The 15,029-nt window shown below is 36.9% G+C and overlaps 1 protein-coding gene across 9 annotated transcripts in view; it reads right to left on the bottom strand.

Moving 5' to 3' along the window:
* LMNTD1 (lamin tail domain containing 1) overlaps positions 1 to 15,029 on the bottom strand; it is a 492,088-nt gene that overhangs the window by 345,945 nt on the left and 131,114 nt on the right. The gene's annotated exons all lie outside the window — the stretch shown is intronic.

Genomic DNA, 15,029 nt, shown 5'->3' on the forward strand with positions numbered 1-15,029 from the left:
AATCTGGAAAGGTACTAATGCAATATTTGAAGTAGAGTCCATTATATTTAGAGAGGATATTCTCCCTGTTTTCCTTGGACTTCTGTGCTATTCAAGTTGAGGAGACCTCCAGAAGTTATACATGGGATTTACCTATTTCAAATTCTTTTTTTTAATTTTATTTCTTTTCAGCGTTTCAGAATTCATTGTTTATGAACCACACCTAGTGCTCCATGCAATACATGCCCTCCATAATACCCACCACCAGGCTCACCCAACCCCCCCACCTCCCTCCCCTCCAAAACCCTCAGTTTGTTTCTCAGAGTTCACAGACTCTCATGGTTTGTTTCCCCTTCCCAACTCACTTTTCCTCTCCTTCTCCCAATGTCCTCCATGTTATTACATATGCTCCACAAATAAGTGAAACGATATGATAATTGACTCTCTCTGCTTGACTTAATTCACTCAGCATAATCTCTTCCAGACCCATCCATGTTGCTACAAAAGTTGGGTATCATTCCTTTCTGATGGAGGCATAATACTCCATTGTATATATGGACCATATCTTCTTTTTCCATTCATCCATTGAAGGGCATCTTGGTTCTTTCCACAGTTTGGTGACTATGGCCGTTGCTGCCATGAACATTGGGGTACAGATGGCTCTTCTTTTCACTACATCAGTAGCTTTGGGGTAAATACCCTGTAGTGCAATTTCAGGGTCATAGGGTAGCTCTATTTTTAATTTCTTAAGGAATCTCCCCACTGTTTTCCAAAGTGGCTGCACTAACTTGCATTCCCACCAACAGTGTAAGAGGGTTCCACTTTCTCCACATCCTCTCCAACACTTGTTGTTCACTGTCTTATTAATTTTGGCCATTCTAACTGGTGTAAGGTGGTATCTCAATGTGGTTTTGATTTTAATCTCCCTAATTGCTAATGATGATTAATATTTTTTCATATGTTTGTTAGACATTTGTATGTCTTTTTTGAAGAAGTGTCTGTTCATGTCTTCTGCCCATTTTTTGATGTGATTATCTGTTTTGTGTGTGTTGAGTTTGAGGAGTTCTTCTTTATAGATCTTGGATATCAGCCCTTTGTCTGTAGTGTCATTTGCAAATATCTTCTTCCACTCTGTGGGTTGCCTCTTTGTTTTGTTGACTGTTTACTTTGCTGTGCAGAAGCTTTTGATTTTGATGAAGTCCCAAAAGTTCATTTTTGCTTTTGTTTCCTTTGCCTTTGGAGACATATCTTGAAAGAAGTTGCTGTGGCCAATGTCAAAGAGGTTACTGCCTATGTTCTCCTCCAAGATTTTGATAGATTCCTGCCTCACATTGAGGTCTTTCAAATTCTTGACTAGAGGACTAATTACTAATTGTATAAAATTACTCATAGAAAGCTAAATATGAGTCTTTATACCATATCAGTTGTTTTATTATATTGATTTTTCAATGTTTGTATGAAATAGTGTATGCAATTACAGCTATTGCCTAAATTTCATTCTCCTCTGAGGCATCCATGAGCCAACCTTCAGAGTTCCAAAGTGTGAGATATATAACTCATTCTTGAATGTTTCTAGAGAATTCCCAGGTGGACCGATTTAATAAACATTAAGAAAATGTGTACCATGTGTCAGAAACTACAAGGGGCTGAGGATACAAAGTCAGTATTTTCATAAACTGCCCTCAAATCCCCACTCTTTTTTTAAATAGTAGCTAATATTCATTGAGCTCTTAGTGTGTTCCAATAAATGTTTTAGATAGTTTCAAGAAATAACTCAGCCATTTATTTTTCATACAAATTTTCTCACATTACAAGGAATAGGATGACCAACTTGTCCCAGTTTGCTTGGGACTGCCTCAGTTATTTTTTTTTAAATTGAGGTGAAATTCACATAACTTAAAATTAACCATTTTAGATTGCATATTTGGTGGCATTTAATACATTCAAAATGTATTTATAGATTTACCTATTTCTGACATTCCACATAAATAAAATCATACAATATATGAACTTTTCTGTCTGGCTTGCTTGACTTAGCATGTTTTTGAGGTTCATCAATACTGCAGCATATGTCAACACTGTATTCTTTTTGTGGTTAAATAGTATTCCACTGTAAGTATATACCATATTTGTTTATTAATTGTCAGTGGTCAGATATTTGAGTTGTTTCCACCTTTTAGCTATGATAAATAGTGTTTCCATGAACATCCAGATACAAGTATTTGAGTACCTGTTCTCAAATCTTTTGGATAAATACCCAGGAATGGAATTGCAGAATCATATGGCAATTCTATGTTTAACGTTTTGGGAAATCACCCAACTGTTTTCCACAGGGGCTGCACAAAAGTTCCAGTTTCTCCATATCCTTGTCAACACTCACACTTCTTATTCCCCATTTTATTTGTGTGCACATGTGTGAGTGTGTATGTTTAATTATAACAATCCTACTGAGTGTGAAGTGCCATCTCTGTGGTTTTAAGTTTCATTCTCTAATGCCTAATGATGCTGAACATCTTTTCAGGTGTTTATTGACTATCTGTCTATCTTCTTTGGAGAAAAGTCTATCAAATACTTTGTATATGTTTTTCTTGGGTCGTTTGTCTTTTTGTTGTTGCGTTCTAATAATTTGTATATATTATACATCCTTATCAGATGTATAATTTGTAAATATTTGTAAATATTCTCTCCCATTGTGTAGGTTGTCTCATCATTTTCTTCATAACAAAAGTTTTAAATTTGATGAAGCACAATTTCTCTATTTTTTCCCTTTCTCCTTTTGGTGTCATGTCTAAGAACACATTGCCAAATCCAAGGTCACAAAGATTTAGGCCTACATTTGCTTCTAAGAGTTTTATAGTTGTAACTCATATATTAGGTCATTTCATTTTACATTAATTTTCATATATGGTATGATGTAGGGGTACAATTTCATCATTTTGCATGTGGATACCCGGTTGCTCTAGTACCATTTGTTAAGAGACATTTTTTTCCTACTTAATTGTCTTGGCACCCTTGATTTAATTGTCAATTGGCCTATGTTTGGCAGTAATTTCTGTGATATTGGCTGTGGAAACATTTTTCTAGATGTGTCTCCTCAGGCAAGGGAATCCAAAGCAAAAATAAACCATTGAGACTACACCAAGATAAAAAGCTCTTGCACAGTGAAGGAAACCATCAACAAAACAAAAGACAACCTACTAAATGGGAGAAGATATTTGTAAATGATGTATCTGATAAGGGGTTAATATCCCAAAACATATAAAAAATATATACAACTCAACAACAACAACAACAACAACAAAATTTAAAAATGGGCAGAGGACCTGAATAGACATTTTTCCAAAGAAGATATACAGTTGGCCAACAGACACATGAAAAAATGCTCAACATCATTCATCATCATGGAAATGCTAATCAAAACCACAGTGAGATATCACCTTATACCTCTCAGAATGGCTAAAATCAAAAACACAAGAAATAACAAGTGTTGGCAAGAATGTGAAGAAAAAGAAACCCTCATGGGAATGCAAACTGGGGGAATGCAAACTGATACAGCCACTGTGAGAAACAGTATGAAGGTTCCTTAAAAAATTAAAAGTAGAATCACCATATGATCCAGTAATCTTCTACTGAGTATTACCCAAAGAAAATGAAAGCACTAATTTAAAAAGATACATGCACCCCTATGTTTATTGCGGCATTATTTACAGTAACCAAGGTATTGAAGTAACCCAAGTTTCCATCAATAGGTGACTGGATAAAAGAATAGGTGATACACACACACACACTATATTATGTATTACATGATTATATGATATATATGTAATTAGATATATAATGAAGTATTACTCAGCCATAAAAAAAGAATGATATCTTGCCATTTGCAACAAGGATAGTTTTAGAGAGTATAATGCTATAAAATGAGTCAGTCAAGAAAGACAAACAGCATATGATTGCACTCATGTGGAATTTAAAAAATAAATGAACAAAGGAAAAGAAGATACAAATAAAAAGACTCAAATACAGAGAATAATCTGGTGGTTGCCAGAGGGAAGGTGGGGGGGGATGGGTGAAAGAAATAAAAAGGATTAAGAGTACACTTATCTTGATAAGCTCTGAGAATGTAGGAATTGTTGAGTCTTTGTATCATATACATACAACTAAAATAACACAGGATGCTAATTACTTCAGTAAAAATCCAAAATAAATTAAAAATAAAAAAGTAATGAGCTACATTAAATACAAGTTCAGCACGGTGAGATTTCAGTGTGTGTTACACATATACATTTTGTAATGTTTATACCAAATAGTTTAAGAACACTTCTTATAAGAAGAAGCTACATTAAAGACACAATAGTACAGTGTAATGGAACAGGTTCCTATTTTATAATGCTTATATAGAACTGTTTTTTCAAAAAGATTTTTAAAAAGAAATTTAAAAAATCAATTGGCCATAGATGTTTGAGTTTATTTCTAAACTGTGAGTTTTATTCTGTTGGTCTATATGTCTGTCTTTATGTCAGGACTCAAACTCTCACTTCTTGAAGTGGAGGTAAGTAAAGCAGAGAGAGATTCATACCAAAAAACACATATATCTACAAAAATGTAAATTTAGAGTTAATATCACTGAAGAGCTCACAGTCTAAGTCAGGAATGTGCAATCCCTTGAAATTACACAAAATATCTTCATGAATGTATGGACCACATTTATCTAGGGAGAGGGATCCATACTTTTCCTTAGATTCCCAGAAGTATATATAAAACAAACACACGGGTAAAAATTAATTAAGATAACAGTCATTCTCAATCCTACTTATATATTAGAATCTCCCAGGAAGCTTTTAAAAACTACTAATTATTGGAAGTCATACCTTCCAATTGAATCAGTTTTCAGATTCAATTACATGGAAGTGAGGTCCATGTATTAGTATGTTTTTTAAAGCTCCCAAGTTATTGTAATGTGTGGCCAGTATTGAGGACTCCTTGTCTAAAAGGAGAATCATTATTATCATATAATGATAAAATTTACTACACATTATATAAATAATTGCAATATAGTGTGATAAATATCAAATATAGATATCTATAATAACTGTTCTCTTTTCCCTTAAGGTATGACAGATTATGATTGGGAAATTTCTGATATAATATAAAGACTGAGAAAAACATTTTTAACCCAAATCCTTATATATATTTTTATTTTCTCTATCTGTTTCTGGATGCTGCTTCAAAATATCCTACTGAGCCATCTTTGACTGCAACCTCACACCAGTTAAGCCACTCCTGGTTTCCTGACCCTCAGAAATTGGGTGGGACAATGAATATTTGTTGTCACAAGTAGCAAAGTCTTGGGATTACTTGTTATTCAATAATAGAGGACAATGCAGAGGGCAAATAAATATTCAAAAGCTCTATAAAATAAGCATGCTCTCCATGAGTGTTCCCATGTGTAGAAGAAAGACAATGGTTGGCCTTGTGGTAAGGCACCTGGGGTCCAGTTTAGCCCATCTGATTGCTCTGTGAAATGGGAATTACAACACTTACCTCCTTGGCCAGAATTGGATCACATGTCCATAGCTAAATCGGTTATGGCTCATCCCTTTTGGCTCAGGCTAGGGCTGTGACTGGTTAGAGAAAAGTAGATACTTATACAAAATTAGGGTCTACTAAGACAAGGGTTAAATTTTTTTTAATAAGAATAGAAACCATCTCCTATCATCATATATTAACACGATGACCTTAAACAAATAGCCTCTCCAAGCCTTCCAGAACAGAAGTACTGATGACAAGTCTTGAATGTGTATAGTGGGATAAGTAAGAGAAAAAATAAATACAAAAGTTATAATTTTTTTAATTTTTTATTTTTTATAAACATATATTTTTATCCCCAGGGGTACAGGTCTGTGAATCACCAGGTTTACACACGTCACAGCACTCACCAAAGCACATACCCTCCCCAATGTCCATAATCCCACCCCTCTTCTCCCAAACCCCCTCTCCATAGCAACCCTCAGTTTGTTTTGTGAGATTAAAAGTCACTTATGGTTTGTCTCCTTCCCAATCCCATCTGGTTTCATTGATTCTTCTCCTACCCACTTAAGCCCCCATGTTGCATCACCACTTCCTCATATCAGGGAGATCATATGATAGTTGTCTTTCTCTGCTTGACTTATTTCGCTAAGCATGATACGCTCTAGTTCCATCCATGTTGTCGCAAATGGCAAGATTTCATTTCTTTTGATGGCTGCATAGTATTCCATTGTGTATATATACCACATCTTCTTGATCCATTCATCCGTTGATGGACATCTAGGTTCTTTCCATAGTTTGGCTATTGTGGACATTGCTGCTATAAACATTCGGGTGCACGTGCCCCTTTGGATCACTACGTTTGTATCTTTAGGGTAAATACCCAGTAGTGCAATTGCTGGGTCATAGGGCAGTTCTATTTTCAACATTTTGAGGAACCTCCATGCTGTTTTCCAGAGTGGCTGCACCAGCTTGCATTCCCACCAACAGTATAGGAGGGTTCGCCTTTCTCCGCATCCTCGCCAGCGTCTGTCATTTCCTGACTTGTTGATTTTAGCCATTCTGACTGGTGTGAGATGATATGTCATTGTGGTTTGGATTTGTGTTTCCCTGATGCCGAGTGATATGGAGCACTTTTTCAAGTGCCTGCTGGCCATCTGGATGTCTTCTTTGCAGAAATGTCTGTTCATGTTCTCTGCCCATTTCTTGATTGGATTATTTGTTCTTTGGGTGTTGAGTTTGCTAAGTTCTTTATAGATTCTGGACACTAGTCCTTTATCTGATATGTCGTTTGCAAATATCTTCTCCCATTCTGTCAGTTGTCTTTTGATTTTGTTAACTGTTTCCTTTGCTGTGCAAAGGCTTTTGATCTTGATGAAATCCCAATAGTTCATTTTTGCCCTTGCTTCCCTTGCCTTTGGCGATGTTCCTAGGAAGATGTTGCTGCGGCTGAGGTCGAAGAGGTTGCTGCCTGTTTTCTCCTCAAGGATTTTGATGGATTCCTTTCTCACATTGAGGTCCTTCATCCATTTTGAGTCTATTTTCGTGTGTGGTGTAAGGAAATGGTCCAATTTCACTTTTCTGTATGTGGCTGTCCAATTTTCCCAACACCATATATTGAAGAGGCTGTCTTTTTTCCATTGGACATTCTTTCCTGCTTTGTCGAAGTTTAGTTGACCATAGAGTTGAGGGTCTATTTCTGGGCTCTCTATTCTGTTCCATTGATCTATGTGTCTGTTTTTGTGCCAGTACCATGCTGTCTTGATGATGACAGCTTTGTAATAGAGCTTGAATTCCGGAATTGTGATGCCAGCAAATTTGGCTTTCTTTTTCAATATCCCTTTGACTATTCGAGGTCTTTTCTGGTTCCATATACATTTTAGAATTATTTGTTCCATTTCTTTGAAAAAGATGGATGGTACTTTGATAGGAATTGCATTAAATGTGTAGATTGCTTTAGGTAGCATAGACATTTTCACAATATTTATTCTTCCAATCCATGAGCATGGAACATTTCTTTGTGTCTTCCTCAATTTCTTTCATGAGTACTTTATAGTTTTCTGAGTATAGATTCTGTGCCTCTTTGGTTAGGTTTATTCCTAGGTAACTTATGGTTTGCATTACAATTGTAAATGGGATTGACTCCTTAATTTCTCTTTCTTCTGTCTTGTTGTTGGTGTAGAGAAATGCAACTGATTTCTGTGCATTGATTTTATATCCTGACACTTTACTGAATTCCATTCCTGTACACGTTCTAGCAGTTTTGGACTGGAGTCTTTTGGGTTTTCTACATATAGTATCATATCATCTGCAAAGAGTGATAATTTGACTTCTTCTTTGCCAATTTGGATGCCTTTAATTTCCTTTTGTTTTCTGATTGCTGAGGCTAGGACCTCTAGTACTATGTTGAATAGCAGTGGTGATAATGGACATCCCTGCCGTGTTCCTGACCTTAGCGGAAAAACTTTCAGTTTTTCTCCACTGAGAATGATATTTGTGGTGGGTTTTTAATAGATGGCTTTGATAATAGTGAGGTATATGTGCCCTCTATCCCTACGCTTTGAAGAGTTTTGATCAGGAAGGGATGCTGTACTTTGTCAAATGCTTTTTCAGCATCTATTGAGAGTATCATATGGTTCTTGTTCTTTCTTTTATTGATGTGTTGTATCACATTGACTGATTTGCGGATTTGAACCAACCTTGCAGCCCTGGAATAAATCCCACTTGGTCGTGGTGAATAATCCTTTTAATGTACTGTTGTATCCTATTGGCTAGTATTTTGGTGAGAATTTTCGCATCTGTGTTCATCAAGGATATTGGTCTATAGCTCTCTTTTTTGATGGGATCCTTGTCTGGTTTTGGTATCAAGGTGATGCTGGCCTCATAAAATGAGTTTGGAAGTTTTCCTTCCATTGCTATTTTCTGGAACAGTTTCAGGAGAATAGGAATTAGTTCTTCTTTAAATGTTTGGTAGAATTCCCCCGGGAAGCCGTCTGGCCCTGGGCTTTTGTTTGTTTGGAGATTTTTAATGACTGTTTCAATCTCCTTACTGGTTATGGGTCTGTTCAGACTTTCTATTTCTTCCTGGTTCAGTTGTGGTAGTTTATATGTTTCTAGGAATGCATCCATTTCTTCCAGATTGTCAAATTTGTTGGCGTAGAGTTGCTCATAGTATGTTCTTATAATAGTTTGTATTTCTTTGGTGTTAGTTGTGATCTCTCCTCTTTCATTCATGATTTTATTTATTTGGGTCCTTTCTCTTTTCTTTTTGATAAGTCTGGCCAGGGGTTTATCACTTTTATTAATTCTTTCAAAGAACCAGCTCCTAGTTTCGTTGATTTGCTCTATTGTTTTTTTGGTTTCTGTTTCATTGATTTCTGCTCTGATCTTTATGATTTCTCTTCTCCTGCTTGGCTTAAGGTTTCTTTCTTGCTCTTTCTCCAGCTCCTTTAGGTGTAGGGTTAGGTTGTGTACCTGAGACCTTTTTTGTTTCTTGAGAAAGGCTTGTACTGCTATATATTTTCCTCTCAGGACTGCTTTTGTTGTGTCCCACAGATTTTGAACTGTTGTATTTTCATTATCATTTGTTTCCATGATTTTTTCAATTCTTCTTTAATTTCCTGTTTGACCCATTCATTCTTTAGAAGGATGCTGTTTAGTCTCCATGTATTTGGGTTCTTTTCAAACTTCCTCTTGTGGTTGAGTTCTAGCTTCAGAGCATTGTGGTCTGAAAATATGCAGGGAATGATCCCAATCTTTTGATACCAGTTGAGTCCTGATTTAGGACCGAGGATGTGATCTACTCTGGAGAATGTTCCATGTGCACTAGAGGAAAATGTGTATTCTGTTGCTTTGGGATGAAATGTTCTGAATATATCTGTGATGTCCATCTGGTCCAGTGTGTCGTTTAAGGCCTTTATTTCCTTGTTGACCTTTTGCTTGGATGATCTGTCCATTTCAGTGAGGAGAGTGTTAAAGTCCTCTACTATTATTGTATTATTATTGATGTGTTTCTTTGATTTTGTTATTAATTGGTTTATATAGTTGGCTGCTCCCACGTTGGGGGCATAGATATTTCAAATTGTTAGACCTTCTTGTTGGACAGACCCTTTGAGTATGATATAGTGTCCTTCTTCATCTCTTATTATAGTCCTTGGTTTAAAATCTAATTGATCTGATATAAGGATTGCTACTCCTGCTTTCTTCTGATGTCCATTAGCATGGTAAATTCTTTTCCACCCCTTCACTTTAAATATGGAGGTGTCTTAGGGCTTAAAATAAGTTTCTTGGAGGCAACATATATATGGGTTTTGGTTTTATTTCCATTCTGATACCCTGTGTCTTTTGATTGGGGCATTTAGCCCATTAATATTTAGAATAACTATTGAGAGAGATGAATTTAGTGCCATTGTATTGCCTGTAAGGTGACTATTACTGTATATTGTCTCTGTTCCTTACTGATCTACCACTTGTAGGCTCTCTCTTTGCTTAGAGGACCGCTTTCAATATTTCCTGTAGAGCTGGTTTGGTGTTTGCAAATTCTTTCAGTTTTTGTTTGTCCTGGACGGTTTTAATCTCTCCTTCTATTTTCAATGATAGTCTAGCTGAATATAGTATTCTTGGCTGCATGTTTTTCTCGTTTAGTCCTCTGAAAATATCATGCCAGCTCTCTCTGGCCTGCCAGGTCTCTGTGGATAAGTCAGCTGCCAATCTAATATTTTTACCATTGTATGTTACAGACTTCTTTTCCCGGGCTGCTTTCAGGATTTTCTCTTTGTCACTGAGACTTGTAAATTTTACTATTAGGTGACGAGGTGTGGGCCTATTCTTATTGATTTTGAGGGGCATTCTCTGAACCTCCTGAATTTTGATGCTCGTTCCCTTTGCCATATTGGAGAAATTCTCCCCAATAATTCTTTCCAGTATACCTTCTGCTCCCCTCTCTCTTTCTTCTTCTTCTGGAATCCCAATTATTCTAATGTTGTTTCGTCTTATGGTGTCACTTATCTCTCAAATTCTCCCCTCGTGGTCCAATAGCTGTTTGTCCCTCTTTTGCTCAGCTTCTTTATTCTCTGTCATTTGGTCTTCTATATCACTAATTCTTTCTTCTGTCTCATTTATCCTAGCAGTGAGAGCCTCCATTTTTGATTGCACCTCATTAATAGCTTTTTTGATTTCAACTTGGTTAGATTTTAGTTCTATTATTTCTCCAGAAAGGGCTTTTATATCTCCCGAGAGGATTTCTCTAATATCTTCCATGCCTTTTTTGAGCCCGGCTAGAACCTTGAGAATTGTCATTCTGACCTCTAGATCTGACATATTACCAATGTCTGTATTGATTAGGTCCCTAGCCTTCGGTACTGCTTCTTGTTTTTTGTTTTGTGGTGAAATTTTCCGCCTTGTCATTTTGTCCAGATAAGAGTATATGAAGGAGCAAGTAAAATACTAAAAGGGTGGCAACAACCCCAGGAAAATATGCTTTAACCAAATCAGAAGAGATCCCAAATCGTGAGGGGGGCGAAAGGGGATAAAAAGAGGTTCAAAAAGAAAGAAAGAAAAAAAAGAAAAAAAATAAAAGAATTTAAAAATGAAAATGAATAAAGAAAAATATAAAAAAGAAAATATATGTATATCAGATAAACTAGTTAAAAATGTTAAAAAAAGAAAAGGGTAAAAGTTAAAAAAAATTTAGCAGAAGAAGAGAAAAAAAATGAAAAAGAAAAAAATTAAATTAACTGCAAGAGTAAAAAAAATCACAGGGAATAGCCATGAGTTCTGTGCTTTGCTTTCTCCTCTTCTGGAATTCTGCTGCTCTCCTTGGTATTGAAACCGCACTCCTTGGTAGGTGAACTTGGTCTTGGCTGGATTTCTTGTTGATCTTCTGGGGGAGAGGCCTGGTGTAATGATTCTCAAGTGTTTTGCCCCAGGCGGAATTGCACCGCCCTTACCAGGGGTTGGGCTGAGTAATCCGCTCGGGTTTGCTTTCAGGAGCTTTTGTTCCCTGAGCGCTTTCCGTAGAGTTCTGGAGGACAGGAATACAAATGGCGGCCTCCTGGTCTCCGGTCCAGAGTAGCCGAGAGCCTGGGGCCCCACTCCTCAGTGCGCCCTCAGAGAACAGTGCCCAGTTACTCCCGTCTGCCTGACCTCCAGCCGCGTTCCAAGCTCACCGAGCCTGCGACCGGTTCAAGGTAACCCCGAGCTGTGATCTTACTGTGGGCTCTGTCTCTGTAGCCAGCTTTCCCGTTACAATACCCGCAAGCTCTGCAACACTCAGACACCCCCCATCCTTCTGTTACCCTGTGGGACCTGAGGCCACGCTGACCCCGTGTGGGCTTCGCCCCGGTTTAGCCTCTGGAGTGGTGACCCTCAGCGGAACAGACTTTTAAAAGTCCTGATTTTGTGTTCCGTTTCTCTGCTGCTTGCCGGGAACTGGCCCCTCCCCCCGGGGTCTATCTTCCCGTCGCTTTGGATTCACTTCTCCACCAGTCCTACCTTTCAGAAAGTGGTTGTTTTTCTGTTCCTAGAATTGCTGTTCTTCTTCTCTTCGATCTGCCGATGGATTTGCAGGTGTTTGCAATCTTTAGATAAGCTATCTAGCTGATCTCCTGCTAGCTGAAGTAGTCTCAGCCTGCTACTTCTCCGCCATCTTGACTCCTCCCAAAAGTTATAATTTTTTAAATGTTACATTGAAAAGAAGATTTGGAAAGATAATTTTGATATAACTGCTAAAAGTATTCAGTATTTATTGTATACAATTGTGACTTGAAAATTAACCTTCCCTAAGGTAATCGACTATAGCAATGGTAGGAATGAACCATCATGTAATGTGATGGTAGTATTATAGGAAGTTAATAGTATCTAAAATATCTTCCAGTTAGTACAAAGGAAACATATTTTTCATAAATTGAAAAATTGCCTGCTTAGGATTTCTAAGAGTAATCTGGTGGTTTAATGAGGAGATTTTTGATTCTAGTTCATTGATAACATTGTACCAATAAAGAATGATTTCCTTATACCAAAAATGGACACAAATAAAAAGCACAGAATGATAAAAATTTTACTTTCCTAAGCAAATGAACAAATAGCAAAACAGCAAAGCAGTTTCCTGTAGTCATAACTGAAAATAAATTATAGGAGAGTTTTATCACGTACTTAAAATCTTCAATTTCTATAGGTTTACAAGTTTGTTGAATAAGTAAAGGGGGCCCATATTTTTTTAATCTGCATTTTTTCTGTACCACAAATGATTTTCCATATATCTTTTTTCCAAAGCTAATGAGCAAGTAATTAAGGTTCACTGTCCCTTTATATGACCTGTATTTTATAATATGGGTAAAGAAAACAACAATAACTCTTTATGGGCTTTATATAAAGTAGTGGAAAGGAGATCATCTGGGTAGTTATTATTTTACAGCTTCTCTTAGGTATTCAGTAGCTCCCCACAGGCAATGAACCATGGAAGCAAGAGTTCATTTTAATCTTTTATTGTAGTTTCTCCCTAGATCCTGGTTTCGACTTTCAAATCAGAGTTCACACTTGAACTCCTATAAAATGCCAGATGAGGAGTTGGGAACACAACTAGAGTAGGTGAGACTCTAGTAAGTACCAAAATATCACAGTATTGGATTCTAGACATTTTAAATTCTAAGTTTTAAATGTTTTCTTGGTATGCAAAAGTTAAATGAGGTAGTTGAATTAGTTTCAGGTAAACTCCTCATTAAAAGAGTACTGTGGGGGTGCCTGGGTGGCTCAGTCAGTTAAACATCCAACTCTTGATTTCAGCTCAGGTCATGATCTCAGGGACCTGGGATCCAGTCCCGCATTGTGCTCTCCACTCTGTGGAGAGTCTGTTTGTCTCTTTCTCCCTATGCCTCTCCCCATCTTGCACTCTCTTCTCAACAAATTAATCTTTTCTAAAAATTTAAAAATAAATAAGAGTACTAAGTTTCTACTATATAATATGTTCTGACTGCTTCTGCATATAGATAGCAACATTGATATTTTATTTTTAGTTTTTAGTTTGAGTTAGAATCTTAGACTCACAAATCATTTATTATTTAGCCACTTCATGCCTTGGTTTCCTTGCCATTAAGTACTTACTTGACCTCTGTAAAATGAAGATAATTTCTACCTTATAACTGATGTTGGTATTAGGATTAAATGAGTTAATACATGTCAATAGTTAAAACAATGCCAGGTACAAATATTAACATATTTTTAAGAAAAAAGTAAAACTGTATATATTTTTACTCATCCCTAACGCTTATGTGCAAAAGCTATTGTTTTTTATAGCAGTGGCTAGCTACTGTGGTTTCTAATCTTAGCATGGGCAGTTTATTTAGCTGGATGTAGGACATCCATGGATTTTTGGGGTTCTGATCCTATTATACCCAGGCCTCTGGTTTACACTCTAACTTCTTATGACAATGACTCAGAATCACTGCCATCCAACTTGCCTGGCAGCTTCTACAAAACGACTTAATTCTCTGTGTCCAGCTCATGGGGAACAGATGTTAAAGTGAAAAAATAACACCATAACAATTTCCACTAATTAGCACCTTTGTGAGTAAACCGAACAAGAAGACTGAACTGTCCTAGAAACTAAATTACCCTCTCATCTGTGGGAGAACCTTCCAGCTCAGCAGCATGAGTTACTACAGCAGAGATAACTCCTCTGTGCCTCTTCTGTGAACAAACGGGGCCTTCAGTCTTTCAGGTTATAAATCTGGCCATTTCTTCTTCTTCTTCTTCTTCTTTTTTTAAAGATTTTATTTATTTACTTGACAAACAGAGATCACAAGTAGGCAGAGAGGTAGCAGAGGGGGTGCGGGAAGCAGACTCTCCACGGAGCAGAGAGCCCAATGCGGGGCTCAATCCCAGGACCCTGAGATCATGACCTGAACCAAAGGCAGAGGCTTAACCCACTGAGCCACCCAGGTACCATTTCTAAAATCTGGCCATTTCTAAAAGCACTTTAATCATTCTCCATTTTTAAAAAGCTCATGTTTTTCTACTGTTATCTCCTTCTTCATCTCCTCCTCCTCCTCCTCCTTATTTTTGCTTCTCCTCATTCATAAACACAAAGTGAGATAACCGTACTTTCCACATTATATTACTGACTCAGAAATTTCATTATTTTTATGACCTCCTATCAGGAGTAGCATAAAAATATTACCAAATTAAGAACTAGCAAGATAACTTCTAAAAAGAAGGAATGAAGGAAAAAAGGAAGGAAGGGAGGAAGGAAAGAAGGTAGGTAGGTAGATAGGTTGCGGGGAGGGAGAAAACCCTGTTTTGTCACAAGAAGTTCCCAATCAAAATCACATGATACCAAATGATGATTTTTGATGTCCTAACATGAAATCCAACATTCACTTGAGAATATTTTCTCCTGACTTAACATGCAGCATCCTCTGATAGCATTAGTTTTAATATCACAAAAGGAAACTAGCATCTCAACTACTTCATTTGCATACTATAATTTCTATATGATTCAGTTCCATTATCAATTTGAAGCACAG

Source organism: Mustela putorius, unplaced genomic scaffold, assembly GCF_011764305.1.
Source record: "Mustela putorius furo isolate JIRA1106 unplaced genomic scaffold, ASM1176430v1.1 tig00537227_pilon_pilon_pilon, whole genome shotgun sequence".
NCBI lineage: Eukaryota > Metazoa > Chordata > Mammalia > Carnivora > Mustelidae > Mustela > Mustela putorius.